Source organism: Triticum aestivum, chromosome 6D, assembly GCF_018294505.1.
Source record: "Triticum aestivum cultivar Chinese Spring chromosome 6D, IWGSC CS RefSeq v2.1, whole genome shotgun sequence".
In the NCBI taxonomy this organism is placed as follows: Eukaryota; Viridiplantae; Streptophyta; class Magnoliopsida; order Poales; family Poaceae; genus Triticum; species Triticum aestivum.
This window is the reverse complement of record NC_057811.1, coordinates 3,284,985-3,305,452: the sequence shown is the minus strand read 5'-3', so window position 1 is coordinate 3,305,452 and position 20,468 is coordinate 3,284,985.

Sequence of the window (20,468 nt, the reverse complement as noted above, 5' to 3'; positions counted from 1 at the left end):
TGGCCATAAAAATAGCAAGCATCACGTTCATCAAAAAGGGATATTTCAATCAAAGCAATGTGATATCTATAGATTACCACATATCATTATTCTCTTCCAAAGCAGCAGACATTCTCTCCATAAATGCATTAACATTGGCATTAGAAGCATAGTTTTTATAGCAATATTTAAGTATGGAAATGTTTTCAGATTTGTGGAGAGTAGCATCATACTTTTTAATCAAAGAAGCAACTTCATAAGCACCTTTAAAAGGAACAAGTTCTTCAATTTGTTCAATATCACAGGAATTATAAACACGCTTGGCATAGGAAGATAAGATTTCATTATCATTAAACTCACATACATAGGGAAGGTGTTTTTAGGTTCTGAGAACAACAAGTAAAATCATATATTTCACAAAGATTCCAAGCATAGCATAGCATAGCAATCAATTTTTTTGATCCATAAGAGTTTCCCTCTTTGAGACAAATGGTGAAGCACAAAATAAGCATGCTCATCTAATGATTTCCCCTCAACTAAAGTAGTTAGAATTTCAGCACGAGCACAAATGGATCAAAGATGATCGAAGTAGAAAACTTTAAGTGGATCCATAGTCATCCTACATTTTTGTTTTCATTTTCTGTTTTTTAGTGTTCACATGAAGGCAAAAAAACAAGCAAGCAAGCAAACTAGCAAACAAAAAATTGTGTTTTTGTAAAAATTGTTATAGAAGTGGAGGAGATGAAAACGAGAGGCGAATGGCAACTAAAAGGCAAATGAAAGAAAGAGCATGTAGATGTTAGTTTACGCGATGGTACTTGATAGGTTTTGGTGATGTCTGCCCGGCAACGGCGCCAAAAATTCTTCCTGCTACTTGTGAGCTGCATTGTGATTTCCTCGAAGAGGAGAGGATGATGCAGTACAATAGTGATAAGTATTCCCCTCAGTTAAGAATCAAGGTTACCAATCCAGTAGGAGAACCACGTGAACCCTCGTTAACAGCACCTACATGCATAAAAGCAAATACTTGCTCCCAACGCGATCAAGGGGGTTGTCAGTCCCCTCATCGGTTATTTGTATGGATCAAATCTCGTAGTGATAGATAAAATAAAAAAATAAAAAAATAACGGTAATAAAATTGCAGCAAGGTATTTTCGGATTTATATATGATAAAAGTAAACTCGGGGGCCATAGTTTTCACTAGAGGCTTCTCTCTCGAAAGAAAAAAATATGATGGGTAAACAAATTACTGTTTGACAATTGATAGAAAATACATAGTTATGACGATACTCAAGGCAATGATCATGTATATAGGCATCATGTCTGAGACAAGTAGACCGACTCCTGCCTGCATCTTCTACTATTACTCCATCCATCGACCACTATCCAGTATGCATCTAGAGTATTAATTTAATAAAAACGGAAGAACGCCTTAAGCAAGATGACATGATGTAGACAAAGTAAATCCAATAAATATGAATAAACCCCGTCGTTTTCCCATTAATGGCAACAATACAAATACGTGTTTTGTCCCTTATTTTGTCACTGGGATATAGAGCATCGTAAGATTGAACCCATTATAGAGCACCTCTCCAATTGCAAGATGAATCAATCTTGTTGGCCCAAACAGACAGATAGATCGAAGAGAAATACAAAGCTATAGTAATCATGCATAAAAGAATTCATCAGATCCCACAGTTCATATTCATGAATAATCTGACCATCAACCCAGTTCATATTCATGAATAATCTGATCATAAACCCACAGTTCATAAGATCCCAACAAGCACACCGCAAAAAAAGATTACATCGGATATAACTCCAAGAACATGGAGGAAAACATTTTATTGTAGATCAAAGAGAGAGAGAAAAGGCATCTAGCTACTAGCTATGGACCCGTAGCTCTGTGGTGAACTATTCACACTTTATCGGAAGGGCAGCAAGGTTGATGTAGAAGCTCTCCGTGATCGATTCCCCCTCGGACAGAGTAACGGAAAATACCTCCAGATGGGATTGCGGAAGAATAGAAACTTGCGGCGGCGGAAAAAATATTTTGGGTAGCTCTCCGTTGGTTTCCTGATTTTTGAGAATTTATAGTCGGAATTAGGTCAGACGCAGCCACGAGGGGCCCACAAGGCATCAGGGCGGGCCCAATTGCCTTGCCGTCACCTCGTTTGCCTTCTGGTCTCCTCCCGAAGCTTCTAGGGTCTCGTTTGTCCAGAAAGAATCATCAAAAAGTTTCGTATCGTTTAGACTTTGTTTGGTACTGATTTCCTGTAAAACCAAAAATAGGCAAAAACAGCAACTGGCACTTGGCACTAGGTTAATATGTTAGTTCGAAGGAATAGTATATAATGACATAATACATATCCAAGATTAATATTATAATATCATGGAACATTAAAAAATTATAGATACGTCGAAGATGTATCACCCATCATCGCGAGCAGGTATAGTAGTACGAAGAGGATGTCGAAATTAATGGCCCACACGGTCAGTGCGTGATCGAGTGGCATGCTATTGGCCTTACCTGTATGAGCCACCCACCCGGGATGTCTCAGGAAAATCGAAACTTACCATCTTAGCCAGAGCATCTACAGGAGACGTTCTTAGGCGTGGGTTGGCCGGATCGATGCGGCTAAAAGGGAATCAAGCCATACCATTGAGTTGTGCAGTAATGAGTGGGTATCTCAACGGTCATATATGCCAGTCGCCTCTACCTGGTCGCTTCGGACGGGGTGGTATTTTAATGATGCACCGTCTAGAAACAACGGGGGAAGGACAAGGTGTGCAGAAATAGGACGGACAGGCACAGTTCCATGAGTTGTTACTACCACATATATTGTCTCTGATTCACATGATTCATCCTAAGCTTTACATGCTAATTTGTTATAATTTTGGGAGTTATATGGAGTCTGCCGCTTGGCATGATTTTGTGTGAATAACGAAGGCCCCGGGCACCACCCATGAAGTCCTACCATATTTTGATGTTGGGATATGCTACTTGTGAGCTGCGTTGGGTTTTTCCCGAAGAGGAGGGGATGATGCAGTACAATAGAGATAAGTACTCCCTCCGTTCCCAAATATTTGTCTTTCAAAAGATTTCAACAAGTGACTACATACGGAGCAAAATGAGTGAATCTACACTCTAAAATATGTCTATATACATCCGTATGTTGTGTCCATTTGAAATGACTAGAAAGACAAATATTTAGAAACGGAGGGAGTATTTAATAATAGCATGGAACAATAAAAAATTATAGATACATTGAAGATATATCAGGACACCTGCACCTCAACTAAACTCGGTACTGCCCGCTACCCCGAACGCTACAGTTGCCCCGGGTCTATGTGTCAGCGTCAGTTGCGGCAGTCAGACAAGCGCCAGCAACAGACACTTTCATTCACGTGAGACGGGTAGGTGCGAGCGCAAGACTGTTTCGCTAGCGCGGTTCACCTGGGTGTTGCGACGGCAGGCCAATCGGTCACATGAGCCTGCTAGCCAGGGTTGTTTTGCTCGCGCCTGTCGGGCATGCACGTGCTCATGGCTTGGCGTGCTGCTCGATCCTAGGGTGTGTACCAAGTAATGGTTGGGAATGCTGGTGCACGCATTCGGACTGGCACTGCCCAAGGCCGTCCCGCTCAAGGCCGTTGTCAAGCCGTGGCTTATGCCGGCCATATACACATGATTTTTCGTGTTTCGGAAGTTCGTGACGATCACCTCGCTTGGTGTAGTGTTTTATGTATGTGGTGACCCAAGCTTTGTGCTGCATGTGCACATACATACTTTAGTCACTTCGTACACTTACCTTCCTCGCAAAATAAAACGTGTACCTACATTAAGCAGTCGCCAAAGGAGTACAATTGCCTCCATTGCCTGTTTTTATCCAGAACGAATTACTTCTTCATTATCGATCTCTCAAGCAATGAATGCAATGGAAACAGGTCCCAGAAGTGTTTTGGCAATTCCGGAAAGGTATAAGAAGTGTCCGAAAAAGTTTGGTCTAGTTATTGAAAGTACGAAAGATTCTTGAAAACTACCAAAAAAATTTGGAAGGGTGAAGAGTGAAAACCCCCTAGGTTAGGCCCATGGGGCTCCTCCTTGAACTTTGTTAGACAAACTAGGGTTTGGAACAATGCTCAATACCCTTGGTGGGTACGGCTGGAATATATTTATAAGAGGGAACCGTACAAATATAGGTTATGTTACAACATGTATATCTACTATATACTTAGTCTAACACCCTCCCTCAATCTTAACTATGTCCTGAAACACTCAGAAAGGTTAAGATTACGTCGACATCCTTAAAAAGAAGGCAAGGGTACGGCGGGCCATATCCCGCGCCGTCGCCGACGCCGTATGTACCTTCCGCCGCGGTGTCCTCGATGCCGTATGGCGCGCCCTACGTCGCCCCTGGGTCGTACGCCGTGCCTTCCCCGCAGCCCTACGGCGTGCCTCCTGCGGTATCCTACGGTCATCACCAACACTACCGTGCGCCTCCGTCGGTCGATGCGCTGATCCCATACAGTGCTCCTCCGACGTACGACTCGCTGCCCTCCGCATCGGTGGCTGAACCAGGACCGTTCCACTTCTCTCATCTGGTGACGGTGAAGCTCTCTGCTGATAACTACCTCCTGTGGCGCGCTCAGGTGTTGTCGCTGATGCGTAGTCACTACATTGAGGGGTATGTCGACGGTACGCTGCCGTGTCCTCCGGCCATGGTTCCGGTGCCCTCGGCCGCTGGTGGCTTCGTCATGGTGTCCAACCCTGCTCATCGTCGGTGGATCGCTCAGGATAAAGCTATTCTGGGTGCCATTCAGTCCTCGCTCACTCCCTCCGTGGTCGGCATGGTGGTCTTTGCCACGACGTCGAGGGATGCATGGGCCACGCTCGACTCCAGCTTCTCCTCGCAGTCACTGGCACGTTCCTCTGCCATTCGTAATCAGCTGGGTGAGGTCAAGAAGAATGATCTCTCCGTCACGGCCTTCTTCAACAAGGTCAAAAATTTGGCTAATACATTGTCATCCATTGGGAAGCCTCTCCGTGATGAGGAGTTTACTTCGTTCATTCTCAATGGACTTGATGAGGACTATGATTCTCTTGTTGAAAACGTCAATGGACGTGACACGCTGATGCCGCCTCACGACCTCTACGCGCGCCTCCTCAACACCGAACAGCGGCTCGCTGCTTGCCGCTCCGTCGGCGTCTACACGGAGGGCCCTTCTGCGAACGCTGCTCTCCGCGGGGGTGCCCGTGGTGCCAAGCCGAAAACGCCGCTGTCCACGGGCAACCAGCCCCGTCCGCCCGCTCCACCTCCTCCAACGGCTGGCCGCAAGCGGCTACACTGCGAGGCATGTGGTGGTGGGCTTGAGTGTGAGCTCTGCGGCATTGAGGGGCACTTGGCGTCTCGATCTCATCGTCGCTTTAAACGTGATTTCCGTGGCATTGGGAAAAATGGGAAGGGTAACGAGAAGCAAGCTTCTCTCGCTACACAGGAGCCTGGGTTCACTCCTTCATATTCTGTGGATCCGGCCTGGTACATGGACACAGGCGCCACGGTCCATTTGACGAGCCAGCTTGACAAGCTGGCTACTCGCCAGCCCTACACCGGTCATGATCAGGTCCGCACTGCCAATGGATCAGGTATGCCCATCTCACATGTTGGTCAGGCATCTCTCCTTTCGCGTACCACTAAAACCTTGCGTCTTCTTGATGTCCTTCGTGTTCCTTCAGTCACACGTAGTTTACTCTCGGTTCCTAAATCAACTCGTGACAACAATGTGTTTGTTAAGTTTCACCCTTTCCATTTTTTTTGTTAAGGACCGGGACATGAGGGACGTTCTACTTAGTGGTCGAGCTCGCGACGGCTTATATGCGCTTGATGTGCCACGAGTATCTCAAGTGTTCAGTGGTGTTCGGGTGTCATCGTCGCAGTGGCATTCTCGCCTTGGTCACCCTGCCACTCCCATTGTGCGCCATATGCTTCATCGTCATCGTCTTCCCATTGAGTCGAGTAATAAGGATTTTCTAGTGTGTGATGCCTGTCAACAAGGCAAGAGTCATCAGTTGCATTTTTCTGTATCAAGTCGTGTTGTCAAGGCTCCTCTCGAACTTGTGTTTTCAGATGTGTGGGGCTATGCCCAAACTTCTGTCAGTGGTCACAACTATTATGTCAGTTTCATTGATGCTTTCAGTCGCTTTACTTGGATTTATCTTATTAAGCGCAAATCTGACGTGTTTCATGTCTTTATGCAATTTCAAGCACATGTTGAGCGGTTGCTTAAGCACAAAATTATCCATGTCTAGTCCGACGGGGGGGGGGGGTTGAATATCGTTCAGAAGCTTGGCATCTCACACCATGTGTCTCGTCCTCATACACATCAGCAGAACGGTGCAGCTGAGCGCAAGCACCGTCACATAGTTGAAACTGGTCTAACACTTCTTGCCCATGCCTCTGTCCCATTTCGATTCTGGAGCGATGCTTTTGTTACTGCTTGTTTTTTGATAAACAGGATTCCCACACGACTTCTTCACATGAAGTCTCCTCTAGAAGTGTTGCTTCATGAAACTCCAGATTACTCCCTCCTCAAAGTGTTCGGTTGTGCGTGTTGGCCACATCTTCATCCGTACAATAAGCATAAACATGAGTATCGATCAAAAAATGTGTGTTTCTTGGGTACAGTCCTCTCCACAAAGGTTACAAGTGTCTCCACATTCCGACAAATCGTATTTACATTTTCCGTGATGTTGTGTTTGATGAGACTGTCTTCCCTTTTTCCACGCTCACATCACCCACTGATAGTCCCGTCACCGAGTTGCACTCTTTTTCAGTTTTACCTGATCAATTTGTGGATGCTGCATATTCTCCTCTGTTGTTGCCTAACCATGATGCAGGGACTGGACGAGGTGCTCGACTTGACCTTCTTGATGATGATGCAGCCTCAACTACGCCAGCTGCCGCTACGCCGGCTGCCCCCGCTGCTACGCCGGCTGCCCCCGCCGCTATGCCAGCTGTCCCCGACGTCGATCGTGCGTGCATGCCCCATGCACGTGGATCCGACGGGGCGCCCGCGTCGCCTGGGCCGGCGGTCTCGCTGTTTCCTGGGTCAGCTGACCCCGTGGAGCTGTCGCCCGGGCCGGCTGAACTGGCGGCGCTGTCCCCTGGGCCGGTGGCCTCACCGATTGCTGCTTCGGGTGGATCATCATCGCCTGGCCCGTCGTCGACGGTCATGCACGGCCTGTCTTCGCCGACCCTGACCGTGTCACCGGACGCGATCATTGACTCGCCCGCAGGCGCGTCCTCCTCGCCGCTGATGGACAGTGGCTCCTCTGTGGTGGCAGATCCACCGCCACCTCCGCATGTCGTCCTGCGTCCCTATACTCGCAGCAAGAGTGGCATCTTCCAACCGAAGAAGCGCACTGACGGCACTGTAGCGTGGCTTGCGGCCTGTATGGCGCATGCTGAGGCCGACCCTAAGACTGAACCGCGACATTTTTAGGCAGCACTTGGCATTCCACACTGGCATGCTGCGATGGAGCAGGAGATTCATGCTCTTCAAAGAAACAACACCTAGCGTCTGGTTCCACCTCCATCTGGTGTCAATGTCATTGACTCTAAATGGGTATTCAAGGTGAAGAAACATGCTGATGGCTTCATTGAGAGGTACAAGGCACGTCTGGTTGCCAAGGGGTTCAAACAACGGTATGGTATTGATTATGAAGACATGTCCAGTCCTGTTATTAAACCAACTACTATTCATGTTCTTCTCTCCTTGGCTGTTACTCGAAGGTGGTCGCTTCGACAGCTTGATGTTCAGAATGCTTTTCTCCATGGAGTTCTGGAAGAGGAGGTTTATATGCGTCAGCCACCAGGTTTTGTTGATCCTGCTCAGCACATCATTTGTGTCGCCTTGTCAAAGCTCTGATACCATGTTAGACAAACTAGGGTTTGGAACAATGCTCAATATTCTTGGTGGGTACGGCTGTCATATATTTATAAGAGGGAACCGTACAAATACAGGTTATGTTACAACACGTATATCTACTATATACTTAGTCTAACAAACTTGGTTGCCCTTTGCCATCCTCCTGCTCGAAAGCTTTGCCTACTGTTACACTCGGCAAATGCTCCACCTGGCAGTCGCTATGAGCTCATGCTTGTTTATGCCAAGTGCTAGGAGAGGAAAGTCAGCAAAGACTTCTCGACGTGTCAGCCTCTAGGAGGTCTTGCATGTATTTGCCGAGCACTAGATAATAGGAACTCGACAATCATTTGCTGCATTTTATAAAATAAAATAAAAAAATGTTTGCCGAGCGTGCTTTGGGCGACACTCGGTGAATGGAGCCCGCCGCCAGCCGTTGAGTGGAGGAACACATGCTTAGTCCTTTGCTGAGTTTTGTCTCGCATGTACTCGGCAAAGTGCGGAGTTTGCTGAATGCTAGGTCTTTGCCGAGTTTTTTGTCGTGTACTCCGGCAAAGATCTTCCTTTGTGAGCGCTAGGTCTTTGCTGTGTTTTTTGCCCCATGCATTCAGCTTTCTTTTGCTTTGCCTAAAGTGCGATAAAATGAACTCGGCAAACATCAGGGCACTGACCAAAGTTGTGGATTCGAGTAGTGAGCATTCATTAGAAATCGACAATGATTACTTGGGTGTCTAAAATACATGAAGACAGAGTTATGCTTTAGGTACTCCATCCGTTGGTAGATAATCTCATTCTAGCAATCAAATTTTCTTTCCAGATACATACCATTCTGATATCGTGAGGTTAAAGCAGTTTGAAGTCATAACACCACTTTGCCATTAAGTTAATTTGTGAATAAAAATTCATATAAGTTAATTTGTGTATATATCATCTGATTAGCTATGTGTGGTAGAGCCTTAGATCCGTACGCTGTTCCAAATATTGTCCTCCGCATTTGATTAGTAATATACATGGACAATTGCCTTCTAGATTCCCGGCCGGTCCTAGTTATTTTGTCGTCATAAAACTTGCCTCGTGTAACTCCATGAATGATTCCGACCTTTTTGTCAAACAAGCGGTAGCTTTCTTTTCTTTCCTTATTTTTCAGGGGAAAAGCAAAGCTTTATAACTTAACTGTGCTTAGGCAAATCGCCAATCACACAAGCAGCCATAATGGCTGGTACATCAGAGGCCCACATAACACAGTTCACACACACGACCCAGAGTAGCAAGTTCATGTGCGACGCCTCAATGACAGCTGAGTAAAAAGATGAGTCGGCCTTCCGCAAGTCTAGGGCATCAGATAAGAGCTGTGAGTCTCGAATACCACCCGGATCATTCGCATGTCGGCAGCGAAGTTGTTGTGCTGTAGTTCTCATCGACGAGCTAAAGAATGCGTGGTTATTCTGGACATGGAAAATAAAAACACAAGCCAACCTTTCAACGCACTATGTCAAATATCACTTGATTTGCCATGTGATGGAGACTTTCACTAATGAGCCGTTACACTGTTGCCACCTGTTGGCATCCGCCAGTTTATTCCATAATATAATTGGTCAGCTATATCTTGATTTGCCATGTGATGGAGACTTAAACTAATGAGCCGTTCTGACTTTAGGAGCCTTTGCTTTGATCGAACCGTTGCTTGTTCAACTCCCCACGACAGCTATTCCTCCATTCCGCCCTTGCCAGACATTTTTTCAAACCACACAAGATACAAAAAATTAATTACGAGCTGCTATGACATCGTCCTAATAAGGACAGCCCAAACTCGTTACTTTCAAGCCACCTTTAAGCCATGGTGGCGCGCGCGGCCTGGCGTTGTGGTGCCTCGCGACACGTCTTTTGTGCTTCTTCGAAACCTGCCAAGGTCCACATCTCTGGGCGAACCAGATTAGGCCATCAAAATGGTGGGTTAAATGAAAATTTGCATGAAAACTTCCAAAATGATATGTGCTTTGATTGATTTTCTCCACGATACTTCATCATATCATACCATATCTAACTAGTTGTTTTCAAAATTTATAATGAATATTTTGATGTCATATTATACTAAATGGTGCCATCAGTATCCATGTTTCTCCACCGAACAACCACTCAAAATTGTTGTAATGTAGTTCTCATCGACTAGCTAAAGAATGCTCCCTCTGTAAACAAATATAAGAGTGTTTAGATCACTACTTTAGTGATCTAAACGCTCTTATATTTCTAAGATATTGTGCAAGGCTGTTCCCAGATTTAATTGAAAAACATAAAGTACAATGACTTTCGAACGTACTCTTCAGGTCCAAACAAAGTTTTGTTGTCTTATACCTCTAGATGCGAAAATATACAACATTGCAGTCCAATATATAAGACACAAAATGTGAAGAAGTTATTGTAGAAATGACAGAATTTGAACTCAGCATATGTTTCACTGAGCTGACTGTCATGAACTATGGTTAGTCTGAGACTTTGAGTCGCGACTTGATGGATAATGACACCATTGGAATCGGAGTGTTGCTTCGGTAAACCCCTCAGAAACGATATAAGGGAAGTTTTTACATTTTTTTTACCTCCGTCCTGGGCCTGGCCCATTTATTTTCCTTTTCTTTTCTAACCTTCAAAAAATATGTGTGTGACGTAGGATTTGAACACTCGACCTCTTTGTTTACTTCCACCCGCTAATAAGGTAATCGTATGAAAACTACATAAAATTCTGGTTGGTTCAAACATTCTACATGAGACGAATGAATATGATGAGAATAAATAACCTGAAGAACATTATATACATGAAAATAAAATCAAGTTTCGAGGGAGAATTTATCATGAGCACATAATACTATTTATTCAGATTTTTCATATATATACCTGACAAAAATCCACCTCCTACACAACTCTCGCAACTATCTCCTACAGCACTTAATTAAGCATCATCATCCCCACACATAGTTTACATGGATTCCATTTCCTTTTGGTCTAGAATAGAAGATAAATGCATTCGCAAAAAAAAAAAAGAATAGAAGATAAATGTCGCCGTGGAAGATTAGAAAGATATGATTGCACTAATCAATACTAACCTAGCTTGCCGATCACGATTCGTTGTCGTTGCCTGGTTCCTAGGTGAGTACTCTCCTGCGTGGGGCGACGACAACGACAAAGCAACCTGGCAGTTCCTCTGTGCCATAATCCTGTACAAAGCAAACTCCATCTGTATTAATCATTAGCAATGTATCAATACACAATAGCTAGGTAGCTAACCATCAGATTGATAAATTCTGGCTAGATACAGCACACAACGCACGCATGCTGAATCGCCGGACTGATTACAGGCTTGGGACATGTACATGTACTAAGTACGGACGTTGGCATCCAACACAGACCACTATAGACTATACACATATGCATGTGCATCCATTACGTTCATCATGTTTGTTCTATTGACATGAATCTGAGCTCGTCATTGTGATGGGAACTGCTTCTAGGTTGCCACTCAACCTATGATGCGGTGATGGTGCTACTCCTGCTCGAACGTGCAGCAGTTGCCAGTGGCGGCGGGAACGTGCAGTGCGGCCAGGTGCAGTCCTACCAGATCACACTCAGTGTCACGAATGAGTTGATGGCGGTGGTGGCGGCGGCATCGTGGCCTTTCTCCGATGTCACTGCGTATAGGTCCAGCAAATCAGGAGAACGGTGACTAAAAAAAAAATCAGGAGAACGTGGTTTGTTAGAATTTATATTTTCTATTAGCCGAGTTATAGATAGATTTGCACGGGAGTTTTTCTTTTCTTCTGTTTTTACAATCGAGATAGAGTCTTTTCCTTTGGGAAGGCACAACCAAGATAGATTTTTTATTCGAGAGAACAACCCAGATAAATTGAGAGAGGAGTTCTTTTCTTTTCTCTTTTGATTACTACCGAGATAGGTTGACATGGGAGTTTTTTTCATACAATCGAGGAAAAAAATTCCCATGATTTTATCAGTAGATCTACACCGTAATAATTTGGCCCCAGATGAACGACTCATAATTTCTACTTAACATGTGAATTTCTAGGGAGTCTGTGATTAGTATAAGTATAGATAGATAGATACATATAGGTAGATAAAGACTAGTACAAATGCCCGTGCGTTGCACTGGGCGAAGAAAGGGCAGAACCTGCTTCCTGTGCCATTATGCACCATTTTATATCCAATTGTAATAAACTCCAATGATAATGTTAAACGTTTAAATTTTCTTTGTTCAAATAGAAGGTAATGTTTACATAAAACTTGGAATACTTTTTTAAAGATTAGTTAACATTTTTTATGGAATGTGAACATTTCTCTGAAAAATATCATTTTTTGAACAGATTTTTTCCTGCAAAGAATCATTTTTAGGGGTAATAATGTTTTGTTTTTTGAGGTGTAATAGCATTTTTCTGTATAATATATTTTTAAATGTTTTGTTTTTCGAAAAATAAAATTTTCTGCAACTGTTTTTGCACAACCAGCTTCATGTGATATTTAACAATGCACGAGTGATGCACGTTTAACAATGCAAAAAAATATTCTTAGTGGGATATTTAAGTGATGTGTTCATAGTTGGAACATGAGCAAGGGTTATGTGGGTGTCAGGTTTGACAAAGTAGTGTTTAAAAAAAGTTTTGGCAAAGTAGGGAGGTGATATATCCCAGTCTGGTATAACTGTCAGGAAAAATAAGAAACCAATGAAAAAAAAAGAACTTAATATTTATAGATAGATACATCAACCATAGAGTTATGAATTCACATTCCTATGATACATTTCCATAGAATTTACATATATATATGAAACAAAGGTCAACAAAAAACAGAGGTGCAACATCTTAAAAATACAAGCGCTCATCATCGTCGCCATGTGCTGCAACTAATAATAGTAAAAATAAATAAAAAGGAATACACCCCCTGTTGTTCCCTAGGAAGTTGAAACAGAAACCTACTAATACCAATTCGGCAGCTACAGTGAGTTTATTCTCTTGAAACATCCTCCCCTGTAGTTGGCTCATGTTGCCCAGCCTTATTTTTAGCAATTGGTGCTATGTTCTGAAATTAGTACCACACTCGGAAATGACATCTTGTGGACTCCTGGAGTACAGTCCAATTCAAGTCAATTTAATCCACAACAGCTTCGGCATTAAGTGACCAATAACAATTTTTATCTCAACGTAACAATGACAGTGGAATATATAGGTTCAGTTAAACAACTCTAAGAGATTTATTTTTCTGCAGGAAAACAACTCACCTCTCCAAGAAGCAACCGTGTATTACTTTCCTCCTTGAAGTCTTAGAAGTTAGAACTGCAGCCTCCACTTTGGCTATCAAGAACAGCAGCAGCAGCAGCAGCGCGTCTCCAGTACTTTTTTCAGAAACTCGTCTCTACCATAATTTACATTTTCACTCGTGCCCACACATGGACTGACATGATCAACACACGTTAGTCTTGCTAATCTACAGTTTCTAGCAAGCACGCGTCGAACCATTTTTCAGGACACTCGAAGAAAGCACCCAAATTTCCACGACTGAATCACAAATTTACAATCATCTAAGGAGCAGGTACATAAGTAAATCGATGCAATTTAGAAAAATCATATGTAATCTAGGCTTGGCGCATCCTTTGCAGACTCGGGAGAACTGAAAATATCGTCCCTAGTCAATAATCTGAATAGTTGAATGCAAAACCTGTACACTCTGATGAGCATTGCAAATTTAAAGAGGTTCTAGAATAATTATAGAAGTGTTGAGAAGTGCCTAGTGCACATGAGTAGAACCCTGATAGAACACCAAAGGACCATCCCCAAAGCCAGAGAATCTCGTTTCCAGCTGACCAAAGATTAGTCAAATAAGAGATATTAACAGTTTTTCATGCACTCATGTAGTCATAAGTTTAGTTTTGGTTGCCTAATCTTGGAGCACATAACTGTCGGATGCAAGCTAAAACAAAGATGTGAAGAAAAAGACTGCTCCTTGTACTGTCAGATTATGTGATCCTTTTGCTTGCAAACTCAATCTATGGTGCTTTAGATAGGCTGATGATCTGAACCAAAGTTACAAGAGTGTTCTTTCCTGTTCCTATCTAACTTTGGATGCAAGAATCTGAATGTTTCATTGTAGAACTGTAATAATTGACTGAATGCAAACTTACACTTGGTTGAACAATTGAACTGTCCTTTTTTTGCAGGTAACGCCCAAGTTGTCATTGTCGTTGCAGCTCAAGATCCACGCCTTCGTGCTCTGGTTGTCCGTCGGCTTCTTGATGCATGTCCGCGTGCTGCTGATCAGCTCCAAGGCTGTAATCACATAATTAAGCAATGCACATCTCAACTTACCGGACAACAGAAGGATACATATCAATATTTTAGCAGATAAATTTAAGACTTAGATGCTCTGAATTTCATCATTTGTGATAAAAATGATATTGCAAGGTAGATCATTTTATTGTACATTCAGCTCTCCGAAAGCACCTAAATTTCAGTGTACAATCAGAATTGCTAAGAACCATTTGCTACAGAACTTACCCGAACGATATTCATCAAGAGCTAGCTAAATCATTTCATATATGAAGGAAAAATCAAGAATTACCGGCATTAAGGTAATCCATCAATGCACATACCCAAAAATTTGAAGCAGCCAATTTGACTACGTTGGTCTGATGATCCTTCCATTGTCTTCGTAGGAGCCAATTTGTTAAAAAGCAAGTCCTCCTCGACTGCACCATCGCAAGGCCACCGTCAAGCTCGGCGTCGTGGGCGACGCCCCAGCGCTTCCCGCTCACCCACCTCTCCTCCATGCCTCTTCATTTTCTGCTCCTTCGTCTCCTCGCGCGGCTCCCACCTCCCTGCCGCAGCTTGATGCGGCGCTGGAGGGCAGCGTTGCCTCCCCTCCCTGCTGTCGAATCATGGGTTCCGGCAAAACCCTCAAGGTTCGAACACTGGGGTGCGCGCGAAGAATTCCTTTCTACCGATCCACGTCCTAGCTCGCTAAGATTTCGCGGACGAACTCGACGAACTCACAGCACAAAGGACACAAGATTTGTACTGGTTCGGGCCACCGTTGTGGTGTAATACCCTACTCCAGTGTGGTGGTGGTGGATTGTCTCTTGGGCCATGGATGAACAGTTACAAGGGGAAGAACAGCCTCCTCAGGTTGAGGTGTTCTTTTGCTTGGCGAACTTGTGTGGGTGAGATGCTGCTCAATGAGTTATCAGATGCCCCCTACTGTGGTGGCTAGTTCTACTTATATAGGCCCTGGTCCTCTCCCCAAATATTGAGCGGAAAGGGAGTCAACAACGGCCAAATTTGAAAGGGGACAACTAGTACAGCTTATCTGACTAAAGTGGTCTTTGCCTGCAAAAAGGCTCTGGTGGTGACGCCATCTTGGGCTTCATGATGACCTCCGTCCTCCCGACCTGCTGGTCTTGGTCTCGTTGCACTGATATGGAAACCTTTGCTTGATTCCTCGGTACTCCGCGCCTGCGCTTGCCTCCTTAGCACCAAAGAGGAAATAAGGACACTGCGCGCTGGCGCCCGCCTGATCTTGATCGTCATGGCTCACGTCGCGAGAGCCTCGCGAGGTTTGCCCTGCCTTGATCTCTCTGCCCCTCGTGAGCCTGCCTGGCGAGGCCGCTCCTGAGGAGGTCTTGCGTCGTCCGCCTTGCGAGGCGTGGCCCCTCGCGAGGGTCTTCGATGTCTTGTCGATGAAGGTGGGCCGTACGGGCCTGCTAGCTCAGCCACGTCGTGGGCCGCAGGCATGCAAGTCTGGGGACCCCCGTTCCCAGAACGCCGACACCTGTCATGGCCGCCCCTGCAAAAAAAAGAAACATAAGGATCATAGGTTGAATACTCTCAAATACATGGGTGTTTTGTACGTTTTCTCACATACCCACTTAAAATAGGACTGCGGGTTGAATTTTCAAAAATAGATGGGCTTTTCTGCAAAAATGCTGATGACGTACGACCAGAAGCAATAGACGCTTTATTATTAGGGAAAAATATAGATGATAAAAATGTATCATAAAATATTAAAATTATATATATTGGAGACGTATCATGGATGGACAATATTTTGACCCGACATGGGGCAGGCGGAAAGGACAGAGGTCTTTGGCAAGGTACCCAGCAACGGAGCGGGGACTTGACTGGAGGCCTGCCGTCGCGTGCTCTGCTCGTCTAACGCCTACTTGGCTTCCCGTCATCATGAGTAGGTACAGTAGTATGAAGAGGGCGCCCAAACTAATAGCCCCCACACACCCTTGTCAATGCGTGATCGAGTGGCATGTCATATTGGCCTTACCTGTATGAGCCTCCCACCCGGGATAACTCAGGCAAATCGAAACTTACCATCTTGGCCAGAGCATCTACGGGAGACGTTATTAGGCTAGTCATAGTGGGAGTAATTTTGCTAGTAACATAGCGTACTTCAAGAAAAAATTGCTTATGTGACACGTAGTTAATAAAAAGTAATAACATAATATGTTACTGTAACATAGCACTTCCCAAGACAAGATGAGTCTACGAGATAATAAATAAAGTCTTCTATAACAATACTACTATGTTGTTTTGCATTATGAAAATAGTAACTTAAACTAGTGTTATATGCATGACACTAGTATAAATTACTCCTCACTATGCCTTAGGCCATACCACTGAGTTAGGCAGTAATGAGTGCGTGTCTCCACGGTCATATATGCCAGTCGCCTCTACCTGGTCGCTTCGGACGGGTTGGTATTTTAATGATGCACCGTCTAGGAACAAATGGGGGGAAGGACAAGGCGTACAGAAATGGGACGGAGAGGCACAGTTGCATGAGTCGTTACTACCATATATTGTCTCCGATTCACAGGATTCCTCTTAAGTTTTACGTGCTGATTTGTTAAAATTTCGGGAGTTATATGGAGTCTGCCGCTTGGCATGATTTGGTGTGAATAACGAAGGCTCCGGGCATGCACCACCCCGTGATGTTCTACCACATTTTAATGTTGGGATACTTGCCCCTAAACTTGACTCGGTTTTTTTTTTGGAACGTCGGTCTTTATTAATTAAGCAATCAAATTACACAAGGTCTCGCGGATGCAATCCGGAGCAGAAAGAAAAATATAAGGACTCACAGAGTTCAAACTAGACTTAGCTAAGACATGAGCTACAACATTACAGTGCTGACGAACATGCTTGAAGGACACAGAAGCAAGAGCAACACACTCCGCCTTGATCTCAGCAACGATGGTGCCCACCAAAGATTGGTCACAGGCCGAAGAGTTCAAGCGTTGAACCAGCGAAGGTAGTCAGAGTGAAACACCACACTGAAGAGATGCTCCTCCCGAGCCAGCTTGGCAGCTCGCTGAAGAGCAAGGGCTTCAGCGACCTGCGGGGAAGAGACACTAGGGAGTGGCTCGGTAGCAGCGGCCACACACTGGCCAGAGTGGTCCAGAATCACCACTCCCGCCGCCGAAGAACCCCGAGCCAGATCAACAGCCGCGTCAGAGGACACCTGCATAGTACCCTGCGGCGGCGGAGACCAACTAGAGCTGGAAGCAGTGGGCTCACGCCTGGGAGCAGGGAGAGGCTTGAACAGATGCTGGAAAACCATGTCAATATAAGCTCGAGCTCTCGCCGCTGTCCGCCTCGGATGAGGGGCCTCCGGTTCATTGCGCGCAGTGTTCCGGGCCTCCCAAATGTGCCACAAAGTCACAGTCAAAACGGAAATATCCCGGTCGGAATAGCGATTGAGGTAGCTGAACAGGCATTGTCTCGGCGAACCAAAAGAACATCGAAACAGCTTGATCCCGAAGGCCTCCTTGATCTCATCCCAGATAGCCCTAGCATGAGCACAGAAGAGCAGCACATGGTCCACACTTTCTGGCCTACCACAGAGGAAGCAGTCTGTTCTCGTCGGAACCTGACGCCGGAGAAGCTGCTCGCCCGAGGGCAAACAATCATGAGCAAGCCTCCACAAGACAGTTTTCATCTTGTTCGGAGGCTTAACATTCCAAAGCTTCTTCCAAACTTTCTCATCTGAAGACCATCCAGATTGCTGACCTCTTCCATCGCCACTTTGCTTGATCAGAAAACGGGTCGTCCTGGCCCGGTTGTAGCCCGACCGGACCATATACTCACCAAACCTTGTGAAAGGCCAGCTAGCAAAGTCCGGCCCGCCTGCCCGGCTGATAGGGATCTGAAGAATCTCATTAGCCACCTTTTCACAGAAAAAATCTTTCACTGGATCCATGTCCCAGCATGAATTCTCTGCGTCGATCAAACAGTGCACCGTCGCCGAGGCAGGGATTGGAGAGAGGGGTTGAAGGAGAGCAGGAGGAGTCGAGGGGATCCAGTGATCGGTGAGAATGTGCGTGCTTCTCCCATCTCCAATACCCCACTGGACACCCATCTTCAGCAAGTCTCGGCCATGCAAGATCGCACGCCAGGTCGCAGAAGCAGAACGGGGCGCCCCCGCATTCCAAAAGCTGCTGAACGGGAAATACCTTCCTCTCAAAACCCGAGCACACAGAGACTCAGGTTCAGTCAGTAATCGCCAGCCTTGTTTCCCCAACATCGCCTGGTTGAAGAGCCCCATCTCACGGAAGCCCATACCGCCCAAAGATTTCGGCGTCGAGAGCCAATCCCAAGAGCACCAATGAAGTTTCTTCTTACCATCTTCCCTTCCCCACCACTGATCCGCCACAATCTGACGGAACCTCTCACAGATCGCCACCGGCAGTCGGAAACAACTCGAGATGAACGTGGGAATAGCTTGAGTCTTGGACTTGAGCAAGGTTTCCGTCCCAGCCCTAGACAAAGGCCGGTCCGACCACATTTTGATGTTGGGATACCTGCCCCTAAACTTGACTCGGTTTTGCCCGCTACCCCGCATGCTACAGTTGCCCAGGGTCTATGTGTCAGCGTCGTTCGCGGCAGGCAGACAAGCGCCAGGACAGGGCTCTTTCGTTCGCTTGAGACGGGACTGTTTCGCTAGCGCGGTTCACCTGGGTGTTGCGACGGCAAGCCAATTGGCGACATGAGCCTGCTAGCCAGGGTTGTTTCGCTCGCGCCTGTCGGGCATGCACGTGCTCATGGCTCAATCCTAGGGTGTGTACCAAGTAATGGCTGGTAGGCCCATGATGGGATGGATAATGCCCTCGTACCTCGGTTTGTGGTCCTTCAGTACTTCCTTGGTCGTTCAGTATAAGGTTGCGTTGCGTGGTGGTGTTTGGCAGCTGACCGAGGTACTAAGCACACACGACGCACTTAGGTGGACCATGTGAAGGATGTTTTTCGCAAATTATCTGCAATTAGTTATGGTTGTATTGCGTCTGTATTTGCCTTGTGTTTACAAATGATAGATGAGAGTGATCGTTCCTCAAGTCTTACTTTGGCGCTAGGTAAGTCATTTGCTTGAGCGCGTGAGTTAGACCTAAGTTTTTTTTTTCATATTCCAACGGGGTATATACAAAATCCGCCGGCATACCCATGGCAAGTGAACTGAAGCATTGAAATCGGGCACATGAACCCTAGGCCACATCAACAGAAGGAAACAACGCGAACCTACCAGGGGACTGACAGTCCGGGGAAGAGTGTGATCAGCTATCACGTGAGGTGTATACCTCAGCCGGTTACCCTGGAGCGTCGAAAGGATGAGTGATGGAGCTAAATCCAGCATATCTCGGGTAGGGGGTCCCGACCTGGTAGCATTGGAACGATGGTAACAAGGACACATAATTTACCTAGGTTCAGGCTCTCTCAAAGATATAATACTCTACGTCCTGCTTTGATTGTATTGATTGAGCAAGTGTTGAGTACAGGTTGATCTACATTGAGATCATGTGTGTATGAAGGTTATCTCATCTCTAGGATGTATTGAGATTCTGATAGTCTAGCGACTAGCCTAGCCTCGGCTTATATAATGTACCAGAGGCATAGGATAATAGGAGTCCTAGCCGGCCACATCGGTGGAGAGGAGTCCTTGTCTTAAACAACAAGGCTTCTTTTTTCTTCCCTGTACGCGTCATGGACCCTCTTGACGTAGCCCCTTGATGAACCGCCATAGGGGTCCTTTGCCTAGCCCACCTGACCGAGAGACAACGTGGTGAGTGACCCCTAGCTAATCCAGGACACCATCACCGGGCAAACTTGGGAAACGTGCAATCCAGATGTGTTGTCTCCGGGTCGGTGGATGGTGGTTGCTTCTGGCTCCAGGTTTCTGATTACTATTTGTTGTGTTGTCCATTGCTAGTTAAGAGGTTGCCGTGGAGACTGGTTGTTAGTACGTGCTACCCGTCGTTGTGTTGCACGGTTTGGCATACAAATGCGGCATCTTCCTTGCACCCAACACACACTATAGGCTTTCATAATTACCATGCATTGGGATACGGCGTGGTGCAGACCTTAAGTGATCGTCGAGCTCATTGCTGCCACCCGGTCGAGTATTCCCGTTTCACTCGCCTACCAATCTGTCCTTCATATTTCCTGTAGATTGAGGTTTCGTCTTACTTTGCATCATTCTTACTTTGTTTTTTGTTTTCCTTTTGTTTCGAATGTTTC